This window comes from Anser anser (genome assembly GCF_964211835.1).
Source record: "Anser anser genome assembly, chromosome: Z".
Lineage (NCBI taxonomy): Eukaryota > Metazoa > Chordata > Aves > Anseriformes > Anatidae > Anser > Anser anser.
Genome location: NC_139723.1, coordinates 23,045,678 through 23,062,783, shown reverse-complemented (window position 1 = coordinate 23,062,783; position 17,106 = coordinate 23,045,678). Strand labels below are relative to the sequence as shown.

Sequence of the window (17,106 nt, the reverse complement as noted above, 5' to 3'; positions counted from 1 at the left end):
TGGTGCTTCAGCTCCAAAATCCAGCTCACAAACCAGCATATCAGCTTAAATCACTAACTAAAAAGTGAGTTTGAATTATGACAACAGCACACCAACTTCAGTGGCTGTGGCATGAGCATGTCTCCCCATCTGCCCGATCTCCAAGGCAGGCAATAGGCTCCCCCAAAAAAGTCTTTAATGAACAGCCAGCGAAACAGGGAAACCACTTGGCTTACTGCAGCTGTTTCCTCAGTTGTCATAGGAGAATGTCATAGGTGGGGTGGCCACAGAACTGACCTACACACTCAGTGACATGTAATCTAAAATGCATTTACTCAGCAGGATGGACATAGCGGGTGGATAGTGATTTCTGCACTGAGATTTCTCTCCACAAACACACACACACACCATATGCCCACCCCAGCCCAGGCCCCTGGCTGCTCTGTTCAGACTGCCATCAGGGTCCATGGTCAGGACACTCACTCACATTGCCTAAGCAGACAGGTCCTGCCTGGCCACCCTGTGTGTAGCTTTTCCACCTCGTTCAGACTCTGACACTGTTGGATGCCTGTGTAGATGTTCTCCACAGCATGGTTTACTGGTTTAGGTATTTTTTACTTTATATAGAAGATTGTTGACATAAGGCGCAAACAACCTTGCTAACAGTCTAGCCCCAGGCCAACGTAACTGACTTCCTGACCCCAACTGATTGGGGTGTTAGAATTATTCTAATTATATGTATTAGAATGAGTCAGAGGAGGGCCACAAGGATGATCAAGGGGCTGGAACACCTATCCTATGAAGGCAGGCTGACAGAGCTGGGGTTGTTCAGCTTGAGAAGATAAGGCCCCAGGGAGACCTCATTGCGGCCTTCCAGTACCTAAAGGGGGCCAACAGGAAAGCTGGGGAGGAACTCTTTGACAGGGAGTGTGGTGAAAGAATGAGGGGGAATGGTTTAAACTAAAAGAAGTTAGATCTAGATTAGATATAAGGAAGAAATGCTTTGCTTCAAGGGTGGTGAGGCACTGACACAGGCTGCCCAGAGAAGCTGTGGATGCCCCATCCCTGGAGGTGTTCAAGGCCAGGCTGGATGGGGCTTTGGGCAGCCTGGTCTGGTGGGAGGTGTCCCTGCCCATGGCAGGGGGATTGGAACTGGATGATTTTAGTATTGCTTATATAAATACCAAAAGAAAAATGGTTGTGCCACATCCTTGCATAGCTTCCACTACAAAATAAGAGAGAAGGCTGTGGCTTCTATATAAATAATAAAAGAAGTGATCAAATCAAACAGTTGTAGTGGTTGTGAGGGAAGAGAATGTAATCTTTTAATTTATAGTTATTTTATTTGACCAGTTTCTTTCCCAAACATCATTGCAGGTCTTCAGGCTTATCAGTCTCTACCACATTTATGACTCCACAAAGGTATGTGTCCTGCCTTTCAGCCTTACTTCTAGAGAGGATATCAGCCAAAGATTATAAGGTACTTAGAATAACACTAGTATAAACAAAGATGTCTTTTCCTACTTAACTTGATCATTGCTCAAAAGAGTTAATTCCTTCTTATTACTCAGTGCCTTTCCCAAACCTCATGGTCTGATCAGGAGATAGGCTGGATGGTCTCAAAGTCATCTAGATAGAACTGGAGACGTCAGGAAACCCAAATCCCTTTGTCTTTGTTTGAAAGCCAGAAGTTTCCCTTGCATCTCACTTTGTCTTTGCAAAGCAGATGCATTCAGGCATCACAGAAATGTGCAACAGCAGAAATTCAATCCACACCAAAATAAACACCATTTTACCTGATGAGTTTCTGCCTCATGAATGGGAAAAGGAGATACATTTGAGAACACTATTGGCTTAGTCCTGTGGACTTTTTCTTTTGCAGCTGTCTTTCCTAAATGGTTTACTGTCCAAGCAGGTATTGTTTGAGACTATTCACCAGGGGTTCCTTATGCCCTGGGTAAGGTTTGTTTCCCAACATTTGTTTTACAAAACGTACACCTATTTGTGCCTATTTTTGCTCTCTCACTGAGATCTGTCCTCTTGTGTTACCTTTCCAAATCTTATGAGCGCTCCTATGAATATTCCATTAATTAGGACATGTTGCAAACTGGAAAAAGCAGATAAGAACAGATACAGCTGCTTATGTTTTCCTATGTCCAATTTCCCTTTAATGTGGATTTGTTTGTTTGTTTGTTTCTGTCCTTTTTTCACCTTTAGTAAGATAAAGAAGTTCTACACACCTGTTTTTTTCTGCAATTTCTTCTTAATATTCAAAATTATGGGAAATGTAGAGAAAAAAAGTAAACAGCTGTAATAATGATTACTACTTGTTACTAGCTACTGTCTACCAGGAGGTGCTACTAAAAAAGACTGCTGTTGCATGTATAGAAAGTGGATTACCAAGAGACACTTTAACTATACAAAAATTCACTTTTTGGCTAACAGAAATAATTAAAATAATTAAATCCCCTCTTCTCCCATTCCCCCTTTTCTTCTGTAGGGTGCCACTCATACACATCTGGTATTGACTTCAGTGAGCATGTGAGAAAGTTCATGACAATGACTCTAAACTGGAGGCACAGACATATGATATTGTAATTACTGACCAATTTCCTTGTGGAATTAGGTGGTTTGCTACTGAGAACTTGCATTCTTCATCCTGTTAACACTCTGACATTTGATCCAAGCTAGGTCTGTCATATATAGATACAAATCAGCCTGGTGACAAAACTTGAACTATTGCTTGAAATAAGAACTTATACTAAGAACGTGCAAATCTTGAAGCTGGTGATTGCAGTATAGCTCCTATGCCTTTAGCATTCCTTTAACAAGATCTACAACAGAATTTTAAGTTAAAACAGCAATCTGTGAACTAAAGTTCCTGAGGCCTCATCTTATGTTCCTTCCTGCTGGATTAATGTAGGTCTGGTAAACTATTAGCCAGACGACTGTGCACACAGACGTTGAGAGTAACTCCTGAAGTATCAAAGTGTGATTTGCACTGCTGATTTTTCAAAGACCTTTGTCCAAACTATCATTCACGTTTTTTTTTCTCTCCAAGTGTCTTTCTAGTCATAAACATCTGCAGCTTTAGTTAAATGGTGCTTTTATATGGTGCTTGATGGCCACTTGGTGAAAGGGGCTTTAAACTAAAATGCTGCTGACACCTGAACTGATAAAGAGAGGTATAAAGTAGCTCAGGTTACAACACTGTGAAGCAAGAGCAGCATGTGCAGCTCTTCAGTTGCTCATGCAATCTCCCTTATAAGACACGACCTTCTACTGCTCTGGTGCTGTTCTTGCAGCATGGCTACCATCACTCATCTCTCTGGAAGGAGGCTGCCTTGAAGGAATATTTCAGAGATGCTGACTTATCTTTTGCAATGAAGCCAAGCTTCAGTTCTTAACCACTGTACAGTTTGTCTCCTGTATTTTCCATCTTTGCAAGGTGCAGGTTGAAAAGTTGAAAGTTGCGTATCAAGTATCTAGCTTTGAATGTTTACGGTCACATTCATGTTTATACAACAGTAGGCCTGGAAGAGACCTCTTACATCATCTGCTTCAAGACAGGAATAAGCATGCCTCAACCACTGATGTTAATGCTTTTCTCTGCCATTCTGGAAAAACGTGAAGTGGTAGGGATTCTACAGCTTTTTTTTAGTTCTTCTTTTTTTTTTTTTCCCACTAAAAATCATCAGAACTCTCTGTAGTGCTTCTACTGACAGTAACTTGACAAAATTTAGGAATAGCAAAAATATATTTCTGACACAAAAAGCAAATGCTTGGCAAAGAGAAAGCTGCAAGCCCAGCATACAGGAAGAATCAAGTACTAGGTCTTAAAGTTTGCCTCTTCCTCTAACAGACAGACCTTTTTTAATTATAATTTTCTCATGTCACATTTCTCCCCAGGTAACTAGTTTGGGACAGAATCATGACTAGAAAATATTACTACAAAACTTTAAAATTCTCTAGATTGGAAAGTATCAAAAATAGACAGTGGGAAACCATCAGATGACTTCACCACAACCCATTCAAACCCAGGTTTGTTTACTTTTAAATAAACCTTTTAACGAAATTTTCTCCTGCCACATATACAGAAAAAGAATTGAATCTGTCAAGAAAAGCCAACAAACAGACATAGAAAAAAATGAATGTATAATATAATTTTACTTTAATTAAAGGGTTTCCTCTGGATTTCTGTGAGGCAACGGAAGTCTGAGCCAGCAATTGAGTATTGATAATTAAATCTGTTTCCTTCCTTCACATTTTGTTATAGCAAGGGATATTTATGCCAATCTTTTTCACAAAATGTAATGCACTTGGAAATAGCTGGATGAATATCTGTCAGTAATGATAGAACTAGAATTCCAAATCAGTGATATGAACATGTACTGAAAGATAAAAGCTTAAGCAGAAAGAAAAATTTTCATCATACTGCAATGGCAGTTACATCAGGCAGCAAAAGTGAATAACCATGCTGAGGTACTCAATAATGTCATTTAGAAAACTGTTATCAATTAAAAATAATTAGGGAGTAGGTAATTTCAGTAGGACACTTGGCAAAAGATATATGAAACAGGACTGGTCTCAAGACTTCTAGGAATTGTTGTTGAGATCTCTGGAGAATGACTCATGCAGAATGAACTCATAAAAGCATTAACATTTGTATTTCAAGGTTTCATCTGTAAGGTAGTTACCTGCTTTTCCAACAAAATAACACTTACATGGTAACAACACAAAACACTGTTATCTCTACCCATTGTGTTTTTTCAATATTTAAATGGTAAAAGATTTTCAAGATATATTCTGTGTATTCTGATCTTCTTACAACAGCCATACTTTTTTTTTTTTTTTAATATTCATATTCTAGCGTGTAAGAGTGTTTCAAATTTGGTCTGAAAATTCTTGGAAATAGTCTAAACTAAACTTAAGGTTAGTTTGCAAGCTAGAGGGAGGCAGGGAGAAAAAGAGAATGTGGCTGTATACAAGATATTCAGATTTCCTCTTGCAAAGTCCACTTGCAAGCAACCTCCTTCAGTGACTGCTGGTTTTGAAATTTTGAAAGGTTTCACCCAAACATGTTTTTGATTGTTAATTTTTTTAAATAGTCTGATCTGGTGTCTTGTGTGTTGGAGGGGGAAGGAGAAAAAGGGTCACTCCCAAATTCCTCATTGTATAATTGGAAGTTCCAAGACTGCCTGTGAAAAACTTGAGTTTAAAGATTTTGATGGTTATAAGACAGCATTTAGGAAAGAGGTGAGTTGATAATTCCCATCTGTGAAGCTCTCCTAGCTCAGGAAGAGATTCTGTGACACTGGCAGGTCAAATCAGCTTTCTGGGCAGGACCTTGTATACTAAAATTGTTCTTTGACATTGCTGCAGTAGGTACATGTATCATTCAATCACTTTTTTCCCAGACACTCCACTTCAAAGTTTAATTTCAGGAATCTCTAGAGATGGCAGGACCTGCAGGATTCTCTCCTGTACACCAGAAAACTGTGGGTCACCTGCCAGATTAGTGGGAAATACAGTCAATTTTAGAATGAGGAGTGAGGTAGAGTTTTTAGGAGGTAATAAGGGAATGTGTACTCGGATGATTCTGTATATTATTATTATTATTATTATTATTCACACTGTCTACTGACTCTGTAATTTATTTATTTATTTATTTATTTACCTTTAGTAGTGAAAACATACGGACATTCTGGATGTTCTTTAATGAACTTTCTATCATGCTACATGGAAACATGGACTTGAAATTATATTTAGATAGTATTCAAAATAGCAGCCAGAACCTGCACTTTATCCATAGTGCCTGGAAAAGCAGATTATTTTTCAGCATTTCAGAGGAATTTACATTGGCAACAATAAGGAAAAGCATTTTGTTTCGGTTGTGATTTGTTGGGAGCAGAAGGACTGGACATGAATTCCATCTCTGTGGTTGTGGTCAGTTTTGTCCAGTTTCATTGCCCAGGCAACAACTGTAGGCAAGAAGGATATTTTGGGCCTCAAGCCTCAGAAAATGAGTGAAAATCTTAACAGGAAACTCCTGCTTTCTAAGCATGAGCTTTATAGCTATTTTTTATTGGACATCTTAAATGTTTGGCTATGATTCAGCAACAAGATAAAATATAAAAGATTATAAAATGTTCTTAAATGAATGTGTTAAAAGTAGCCTGTAGCAAGACACATTAAAGACAAATGTTTATGCCTTCATTTAATAGGGTATTAAACATTGTTTTAAATGTGAATTGAGTAGTTGATTGGATATGAAAACTACTGTAAATGAGCATACATTGTGCAATGCATCCTGTAGAATTCTCTGATCATTATTTGGATGAGTTAATCCTGGAAAGATGCAAGAATGGCTGATGTTAAAGGGAATTAAATACTTGTGTACTTCATAATCGGTTGCAATTTGAAGAGCTAAAGAGATTGCAACTGAAAGAAAAACAAGTCTGGAGTTTCATATATTCTCTGTGAAATATAGAGAGCTACTCCTACAAAGCCTGATGTCCTCTCCCCTTATTTTAGCTTCTGCTTTTCTGAATACTTTCATGCAACCAATAAAATGCCTTTTTTTAACAGGGAAGAGCCATTAAAAAGACCATCTTGGAAAACTGCAAGCCAGGAAATGTGATTTTTTTTTGTCCAGATTCTTGTTTGCAAGCAGCATATGACTACAAGAATTTATATGTAAGAGAATAAATGAACGTACTAAAGTAGAAAAATATTAAGGTTGTGTCCCTTAACCTTTCTTGGTGATGTTGATTCCTTGCTTCTGTATGGACAGCATTCACTGAGGTTAGGTAACAATCATTCTTTTTACCAGAGCTGACTGGGTAAAATGGGGTGAGTTTGTTATCCCTAGCAGGGATTAGGTTTGTGCCCAGTGCACTTAGCCAACAAGCACACAGAATCCACACGAAGGTCTTTATTTTAATTCTGCATAGAATTTGGTGCTTGGAGATCTTTTATAAAACAAGCACAGTCTCGACTAAAAGCACGATTATTTATACACAGCTACTTGCCAAACTATTTCCCTTTACTGTTTCTGCTTGGCTGCTCTGACCTGCTAACTTACCTCTACAGGGTGTGCATCTTGCAGGTCAGAAGACTCTAGGTTCATGGGGAGGTAGCTGTTGTCTCATTTCCATATTGTTGGGAGTGGGTTTTAATATGTTAATGACCCTTAATGAGTATAAGGTTTAGGGTGGGGTGGTTCCTTTCTGGTCACTTCTTCATTTTTCCTTTCATCCTTGTTTCCTGTTAAGGCTACAGGTTATTGCAAAGTGGTTGGAACTTCTGAAACTACAATATCCCATCAAAAAAATTCATTTTAAGACTTGGCTAATTCAGGAAATGACCTGAATATAGTGGATTTGTGTTTCAGAAAGAACTGAAATATCTCTGAAAGATAATTTTTTCACCATTTGACATCACTGAATGGTCTAGAAGATTGTTGTGAGAAGGATCTATTGTATCCATGAATAATGCTATGATGGAATTGTCTGGAATTATATGCTGATTTGCCAACTTCATCCGGCTTGGAGAAGAATTTTATTCAGTGTTTTGAGAAGTTTGTCATATTCTGGCCTTTCCTTTTGTGCAACATTAGCCCTTGCAATACATCTGACAAGGTCACAGGGAAAAAGATTTGGGCTATTGTATTTATCCTTGTGGTGTTCTCTTTCTGACTAGAATTGTTGTTATTGTTTGTTTCTTATTACAAAAAAAAAAATACAAATCCCTACAGACTAAAGAAAATCAAACAATCATGAATTTGATTTCACCCAGACCCTAGCCTGAAATTCTTGACATATGTTTTTCAAGGTAACTCCTGCTGCCTTTCTTACTTCTCACAACATAAATATTACATAAATGCATGAAGAGAATTTCTGTGTTTCTAGACTGCATTACAGTTAAAGATTTCCTTAGTGTCTTGAGCAAGAAGACTTTTTCTTATAGTTAGGTTGATAGAGACAAAAGATTAATATCTGCTTGCGCATATTAAAATTGTTCTGTCTCTGTATTTATAACAGCAGAATAAGTCTGAACTCTATAAAAACAATATTTGAACTACTGGGTGGATAGTGCTCACTCTAAATTAAATGATAATGGAATCTTTGTCTTTTAGAAAGCTTTGAATCTGGACTGCATAGTTACATAAGACTATCCCAATATATAATACACATGCATGTATTTAATCAGGCACATGCCCATGTTAAATCTTTCCCAACTCTCTGCCTTACCTACACCCTATATATTCTTTGCCTCATCTCATTCTTGTTCACTAATGCTGATCTCTGAATTTATTCTTAATGCCAAAGAAATCAATGAAAAACAAATGGGCTCCAATGTCTTCTGCAAAAAAATGTGTTGTGTTTTTTGTTGGTTTTGTTTTTTTCTTTAAAGTAGTTCCAGTAAAAAATGAGAAAAAAAAAAGAAGAAAGAAAGAAAAATAAAGGATATAAGCTCAGCAGTCACCATAACTTTTGTCACATATGCACTTGCACAGCAAGCCATTCCTGTGCAGTGGCACCTCAGAACAAACATAGCTTTCTGAAGCCAACAAGTTTTTTTCAGAAGCTCCTGAGTAACAGCCAAACACCAGCTACTCATCCATGTGGAAACTACATGATTTGGTAAATGCTACCTTATGGATTAGTCAAATACAAGAAAAATTGTGCTAAGAAATTAAAATATTATCACAAGTGTAATTGGCCTTTTACTTGTGAAATGTCAGTATTCCCACCTTGTACATATTTTTAAATTAATGATTTAAAAATATTACCTTGAATTCAATGTTTCTTTTTTTTTTCTTGTCTAAATTATACACAATTAAATAACTAATATTTCCAGCATCATTAACATTTAGCCAATTCATTGATATGTCGGAAAGGTATTCTCAAGCACTTGTGGCAAGTGGCAGGAATGTGTTCCTAGGAACAAAAGTACTGGATAGACCCTTCCCAAAAGTCATCAGATCTCAATTGCACCATAACACCCTTCTCTAAAATGAAAGGTTTGATGATCCTCTATAAGTTAGTTAAATTTATAGTTGTCCTCTTTCCACATGCTTTTGAAGACCCGCTGATAGTTAGGATGTTGCTTCTTCTTCCTCCATAGCATAAAATACATAGAAAGTCAGCATTCAGACTTCCACCTTCCCTTAATTTAATCTGTACAGATTATCTATAGATAATCTGTATTCCTGATACATTTACTCCATTCTGCATCAACCCTCCCTGAGCATCCCTGACCCATATTGTCCATTATGTTCGATCTGAGGTATAAGAGGAGGGCCTCGTACGGGAGCATTAATGCGTCTCTTTCTGCTTAGCAAATCACTTGCCTAACACTTCCCACTGCCTTTTCTCACAGTCAAGTCAAATCACAGTAGCTGATCACTGAATTCACTGATGTCTTCCACATTTTCCTTTGCTTTCAATAAATAAAACGCCAGCTTGTCAGTGATATTCTTACCATTAGCTCCTGATTAGAGAATGTGTTGCATTTTGATTATTTGCATTTCATACCCACATTCTACTATTGCTGTTATTAAGCTGACAAAGCTTCCGTGTGAGAACTGTTTTGCATTTTGAACTTTCAAAGGTGCCTAAGAGCCTTCTGTCACATTCAGTCCATTTCCCCTGCAGCTGGGAGCTCCCCTGGGTTACAGACCTGTGTTCTGCATTCTCCTGGTCCAGGCTCACTTGAACAAGGGTTTTTTCCTGAAAAGCAAAGACTAAATAGACAAGTGAATAAATCAATGACACCAAGTCACACTCACCTGTTGAATATAAAACCATACATCTAGCTGTAGTTATGAGATGAGTGTGATGGAATAAAATATTTAAGCTCATCATGACGTCCCCTCCCCTCAGCTTGCGGTGGCCTCGCAGCTCAGAGACACCGAAGTCCAGGTACTGAGCACCACATCCAGAACGATCTGTTCATAACCTGGCAGGAAAAAAATGTGCACAGAATAAAATATGAATAGGGGAAAAGGATGTAAGTGTATCTAGAACGGATCAGTGAAAACGAAATACTGCCACCTCGTGACATAACGGGGGACCGTCGGGTTGGGGGGCGCGGTGAAGCGTCTCCCAAGGGGCATCCCGCTCCAGAGGGGATCTCCAGTCTCCAGCACCCAGGGCTTTCAGGATGCGAGTGTTCATTTAGTCGTTCCCTGTGCATTATAGCTGGCTGCGTAGGCACCTCCCTGTCTGCTTCCAGTTGCACAGTAAGTCTCAGGAGGTCTCACCAGCTGGCTTAGCAGGAGTCAGGAAGGTATTTTCCTAAAAGGCCTTGATAAGATGAGATGAAAGATGTTTTTGCCTATTTTATGCCCTCGTCTAGACTGAGACAAAGTGCTGGTGAGCTTTTATGCACTTCTATCACAGCAATAGACTTCATCCTCCCCATCATAAGGAAGATTGTATCTCTCACAGCAAGCAGCCTGAAAGACGGTGACAAGGCTCCCATTCAAGCAGATGGATCTAGGAGCAGGTGTGTGCCATGAAAGCTTTGAGAATAAGGGTAGGAAGGTATAAACCACAATGGAACCAGAGCCTTCTGGTTTATACAGCTTTAGTTTAATAATCCTTAATTAAACTAAGGGATTTTGTTATTACTGAACTACAGGTTATATGGTAGGAAGATACAGATTGTATCTGCAAAACATGTGATTGAACCAGATATAGAAACTTGCTTTTGAATACAGCTGTTACAGTATGTGTATCACACGTCTTTTCACCTGTCAGATTCAATTAACTTGTAGCACAAACAGATCACTCTAAGAAGGTTTTTGGAAAGAGGGCCAATAATCTGCAGTTCATCACACAGCATTCTGTTGAGACTTTGGAATTTGTATTTGTTTAGTGGCACATCACTGGTGACAGATCTTGTCCTTGTGCTGGTCTTTCTGGTTTTCTATAGACCAAGGTTATAATGATATTGTCAGCTGCACTTTACATACTCCCAAGTGCTTTACATTCCCAATGCAGATCAAATCCAACCCAATGGGCTTGTGTATTCCCTTTGTATAACTTGCCACCCTATTTTAACTAAGGGAAATAAATTAAAATTACTACAAAATTATCTGGGGTTTCTTTAATAGGAACAGTTAAGAATGAACATCATATCTATTGTATATTTTTCTTTTTTTTTTTCTTCATTTTCTTTTTCTAACCCATTCGTCTTTTCTATTAGGTTGTTTGAAATTTCTAAACTAGCATTTGCAGCCACAGTACATCTGCGAAATTAGACCTGCTTCTTACACACACACCTGAAGTAGTTAGTTAAACACATAATCAAACTATAAATAATAATAATTATTATTATTATCTGAAATGATCCAGAATTCAAAAGGATGGCTTGGAAACATCTTTTCCAGTTGTAAGATGATGGAGGTGAGGAAGAAGGTGCCCAGCCAGTTGCTTTCTGTCTGCAAATATCTATATTTGAATATGCAAAACCTTCCTCCCAGAAACCAAAGGTTTTATTCTTCCAAATATTTAATCAAAGTCTTTTTCATAAGCTTCACATACAGACATTTACAAATATAAAATCTACAAACATAATCCCTATGTCTACAATTAAGGAAAACAATGTACTGTAGCATAAGCATTATATAATGTTTATTATTGCTGAAGCTGACCTGTGGAAAAACACTGTTTGAGCTTTATTCTGTAAACCATATGAAATAAGTTTGAAAGTGAATCCGTCTTTGTCAGCCTTAACTCAGAAGCACAGCACATTACTTCCCAACTCAAAGCAATTCTGTGATTGGCATTGCTATGAGAAAGTAACCTGAGAGACACAATATATAGCAATGATGATAAGAGTTAATGGAAGCCCTGCACCTATCATGAACCCATGTGAAGCAAAAAAAGACTGGAAACAAAGCGATGCACTATCCCAAGTTACCAGCTGATTTTCCTTAAGAACATCAACATTTGAAGATTACTACAATGGAATTGAGGTAGTGGAATTGCAGCATCAGACTCAACTGTTACTATATAAAAAGGGTTCCTGATAACTTTGAGATGTTTAATATTGTACTTCTGAAGTTTCCCCTTGATGTAACAGAGAAATACATATACTAAAAATTCCCTCAACTTCTTAAAAGACACTATCTATTCTTTTAATTAATTCCCTAGATCATCTCAAAATAATTTATGCCTTTTATTGCCCTATTTTTTGAATGCTCATCTGATTCATTTGAAAACCCTGGAGGACAGAACGTCAGCCTAGCCCTCCCAAAGATAACTCAAAATAGTGCATAGGTCATCAGAAATCACTAGCCATCTATCTAAAACAATTCTTGAGAGAAGTGTTAATGGGTCCCAGGATAGAAGTTATTCAGATAGATACATTTCATGTCTTTGTACTTTGCTTGTATGAATTTTATAGCTCAAGCCAGTATCTTTTAGAAGAAATTCCCTTTTCTCATTAAGTCTGTATTTCACACAAATTAAATAGCAGTGAAGTAATGTGAAATGGGAGTTTTCTAAAAAAGATCTCTTTAAAAGAGTAGTCTCTAGTTCTAAGCACCTTAGCAGACCAAGTGCTTCTTCCAAGATCTATTCAGTCAAGCCTTTTGCAAAACTGAATTTGACTTCAAATGGCGCATGCTGACATTAGGGATTCCCTCTTCCTCAAATTTGAAGGACATTTAATGCACTATGAAACTAAGCAACTGTGCAACTGTTGCGTTTACAAATCATCACTAAGAAATGATAACAGGGCCAAAAACAGTTGGAAAAATAATGTAATTCAAATTTCTCCATGAAAAAGAGTTTTAATAGCTGTTACAGCTTTTGCTCTATGACTTGTGCCCATATAAATCCATGAATTGACAGAACATTTAACTCTAGATGCCTTACCTGTTCCTGAGTAAACCCTGAAGCACATTAAATAATGTAGACCAACAAAAGAATGACAGAACTTAAAAGGACTTTGGCAAAAACTGTCTTTAAATCTTTTATTTCTGACACACGCAGACCTCTTAGTGGATTGACTGTATCTTCTTTGAGTATTAAAAGCTTGGTTCTTGACATAAGGTTAGTCTCCTCTATCTACTCAGTGCAGTTTAAGAAAGCTTGAATACTGAAAATGCTATTTCAATCATTTTAATTTTGTATTTTTCATGGTAATTCTGATCCCGGAGATGAATGAACCCAAAGGTTTACCTTCTAAGTTGCTTTAAAATTATCGTCACTGAAACACTTAATTTATGAAAAGGTTTTACTTCTGCAATCTCCGAGAACGACCTCTTCCTATTTTTTCTTGCCTGGCACTTTGCAGTTCGTTAAATTGGACTGCTGACAAGAAGTGACAAGCTGTGAATCGTCTGGGGGTGTTCCCGTATCAGTGGCAACAAACAGATCAGCACAAGGCAGACAGCTTTTATCTAAACACCACTCGGGGGCAGGGGACACGGTGCTCCCTCACAGAGCTGCCAGAAACTCGTTTTTCCAAGCACGGCCTTTTGTTCTCAGTGTGCATTTTACTTGTGTTTGTGCAAAGCCCCTTTGCTCACAGAAGGAATAAGCACAAGGTAGAGTCTGATTCTTAAATCTAATATTGGCTGTGCCACTAACTTTACAGAGTACGGTACACCAGTAACTTTGTAACCCTCTCTCCAAACATCTTATTTTCCAAATAGCTTTACTGGTACTTTTTACTGGTATCCAGACAGGCATTAGAAGGAATGTTGTGGCCCCAGCTGGCAAGGTGCTCATGATCCACCGGCATTATAAACCTTAGGGATGTATTTGCAGACTTGGAGTGTAATGGTCAGTGTTGCATTTCCATGTGCAAAGTTATCAGGCAATTAATTATTAGGATTCTATGAAATATTAATGTAAATATTATCTGTATTTTGACAATGCCTGAATGCTCCAGTCAGGAGTTAATGCCCAGTGATCAATGCCCAGAATTTTATTTTATTTTATTTTGATACAGAACAGCCTTTTCACACACGCCTGGATGCCATCCTGCACAACGTGCTCTAGGTGACTAGATGATCTTCAGAGGTCTCTTCCAACCTCAACCACCCTGTGATTCTGTATGTGATTATTATTGTTAATAGGTAACACAGTAGCAGGATGAAGATGAATTAGCTCATCTCCATAGAGCCTTTCTGTACTTTTCTGCATTTGCCTCATTTTAATGTTGAACCCTAAATTTGGACTTTCACATTTGTCAAAAGTTAACCTGACTTTTGCTTTGTTTCAGAAGTAGTGCTCTTCTATTGCACCTCTTCAATTTTAGCCCCTTTTCTTTAACACTTCTTGCTTCATTTAGGTTTCTCTCTATCCCACCCAGGAGAGACAAATATATAGATCTGTCACATACCTCTTTTTCTCTTATTCCACGAGGAGCCAGAGCATTTGCTTTCCACTTGATTCTCTCCTTGTCACTGGATCATGTTCATGGGCCAGGCAGACTACACACAGCCTTCTAAGTTTGTGAGCAGATTACACAGTCTCAGGTTTGGTGAGGTGCTTATTGTAACTTTTATACTAAATGGTGTTTAAGAAATTCCCTAATAGTTTCCTGTGTATTTTCTTTCCTTTTTTTCCTCGTGAAGGAAAAAAATTGAAGTTCTAGGAATTTCTGATACCTTCAGGTGAAACTTCTTATCCCCTCATGAGAGCAGTCTTTAATTTTGTGGCCAGTGTATTTTATAAAATGTCAGCAGCCATTCTTAAACACTTTCTCCTGAAGAGGGTGGCTCATGAACTGTTTGTACAATGCACTAAGGTTTTTTGATTTCACAGATATCTTATAATTATGCTGCTTCTTACCATGACTTTCCAAGCACAGCATAAGTGAACGTGCTTGTCTCCCAGGCTAGTCCTCCTTTCCTCATCTTTCTTTTAGCAGTTGGGTCTTGAAATTACACCTTACCTATTAATACATACAAAGGGCAGGCTGAGGTGGCTGCAGCAGCTGTACCCCAAGCCATCCAGAAGCATGAGTTTTTCAGCTAATCTCAGGCATATTGTATTCATGATTGGCCTCATTATTTTTCTGCCAGAGATGAATGGCAGTTTCTCAATAGATCTGATTGTGAACGAATGGGAGGCTGGAGAAACAGCAGTGTCTCTGCTGGAACACCCAGCATTCTCACCAAGAGAAGTGGGGTGGCAAGGGCAAAAAAGCAAGCAGTTACTGTGTGTACAGTCACCCCACAAAGCCCACAGTTCAGTTTTCTAGTTTCATAAAGAGAGTTTAATTATCTACCTCCAGCCCAGACTGGATGGAGAGAAATGGATTTGCGTTGGGAGGTGGCAAGAATTTGGGGCAGCACCAGTTGGTCACCTGTCTCTGAGCTGCAAGATATGTGTTCAGGAACAGCAGGAGACCTTCCTTGGGGACATTTGATAATTTCCTTTATATCCTTTTCTATGTAGCGGTAGTAGGAGGCTCTTTGTGACTTGTTTATAATAGAGAGAAAGACTTTTGCAATCACGAGGCTGCTTGGCTATATTTTTCCACCTACATGGAAAAATGGCACAAAAAGAAAATATGTCAGTGGTGCTGCAGCAAACTGCGAGAACTTTTCAGTAATTACATAGCTTGATTTAGTAATAGCAGGCCCATCTTTGAAAAGAACGCAATCAATCATCTTGAATTCTACCTTGATTTTCATCTTGAAATTGTTAAAGCACAAAAAAATATGGAAGCTATGGGTAAGCATTCCTTTTACAGTATATCTTTCTTCTGAAGTTGTTCATACAACACAGATTAGGCTCTCCCTTTTCACAGCTGAGAAGCAGTGGAGACAAGGCAGCCATATGGTGTAGCAAGGACACAGAAGACACGCCAGTCATGTACTTGAAATCCAGAGTAACTCACTGTTCTCTCAGTAAGTTTCAGCCCTAGTGGATGTGAAACATGGTTTGATAAATCTTTGTTATTACAATCACTTTCTCCAGCTCTGTTGATGTAGAACAGTTAGATTTATTAGCTCTCATGTCACCATGAGATGAGATACCAGGTGACTGACTCAGCAATATGAGCTAGTATGACTGGCCCCACTGACAGTCCTCATCTCATACCTCTTATCTTTCCTGTTGTTGATGTATGGTGACTGACCAGCAGGATGAAGACAACACCTGTTTTTTGTCAGTGCTGAATTAATGTTGACTTCTAAAGAAGTGGTGCCTGTACTAACAGCTGTGAGCGATGAGCAGGTTCTAACTGCTTCTCCCACTCGGGTCTCAGGGCCTGGATGCAGACATTTGGTACCAGTTCCCAAGTAGAATATTAAAGAAAATGAGTCAGCAGGAGAAGGTATGCTTTGGCTTACAAATTAAGATGATGTTCAGCATTTTACTGAAAGGAGACTTAAACAATTCACAGTAGGTTCATTCTTACTTTTAGGCTGTGGGTAAAGAATGAACATCTCTTTTAATGCAAAATGAAGATTTATTGTTCTGCTAGCCACACTCAGCAAATGATCCCATCAGATTTGCCTACGAGGCTACTGAGACAATACTGTGATTCACAGTAAAGCCTCTATATTAAGGAATAAGATTTAAAAACAATAATTTGTTGGACTTGTTACAAGAAAGTGTCACATTTGCAAAAGAAAGTGTAACCAAAACTTACGCAGAGAGGGAGTTCTGTGATAGAACTGCTGCTGCTTCTCTCTATGTTACAAACATCATTACATATGAACAACTAAACTCACCAAGTTCATCAGCATATGAATTCCCATTAATTTTCATGGATCTTTCAAGAATGAATCGTAGAGTCATGGAACATCCTGAGTTGGAAGGGGCCCACAAGGCTCTGTCTAAGTCAAACACATTAATAAATGTCACAGAAGTCCTAAAGTAGTAATGATTTCTTCCTTAATTAAAAGAGTTTGTTCTCATGTTACTTAACTGATACCTAAATTTATGTGATTATGATGATGAACTATATGAACAAAACTTTCTGCCTTCTGCAGTTCATGAGTTATGATGGAAAGAATATCAGAAGACAAAAATAGCCTTAAAATTAATGGACATATACTTGAAGTTTTAGTAGATGTACAACTGTTGTCTTGGCAGATACTAATTGGGAAGCTCGAAACTAGAGATATTTAAAATGATATGCTGGAGCAGC

The 17,106-nt window shown here is 38.2% G+C and overlaps 1 long non-coding RNA gene across 1 annotated transcript in view; it reads right to left on the bottom strand.

Annotated features, from left to right (window-relative positions):
• LOC310890126 overlaps positions 1–17,106 on the bottom strand; it is a 71,147-nt gene that overhangs the window by 9,396 nt on the left and 44,645 nt on the right. The window contains exons 5-6 of the long non-coding RNA XR_014577042.1: positions 14,344–16,792; positions 9,773–9,942 (exon numbers count right to left, since the gene is read on the bottom strand). This is a non-coding gene — a long non-coding RNA (uncharacterized lncRNA). The remainder of the gene's footprint in view (positions 1–9,772; positions 9,943–14,343; positions 16,793–17,106) is intronic.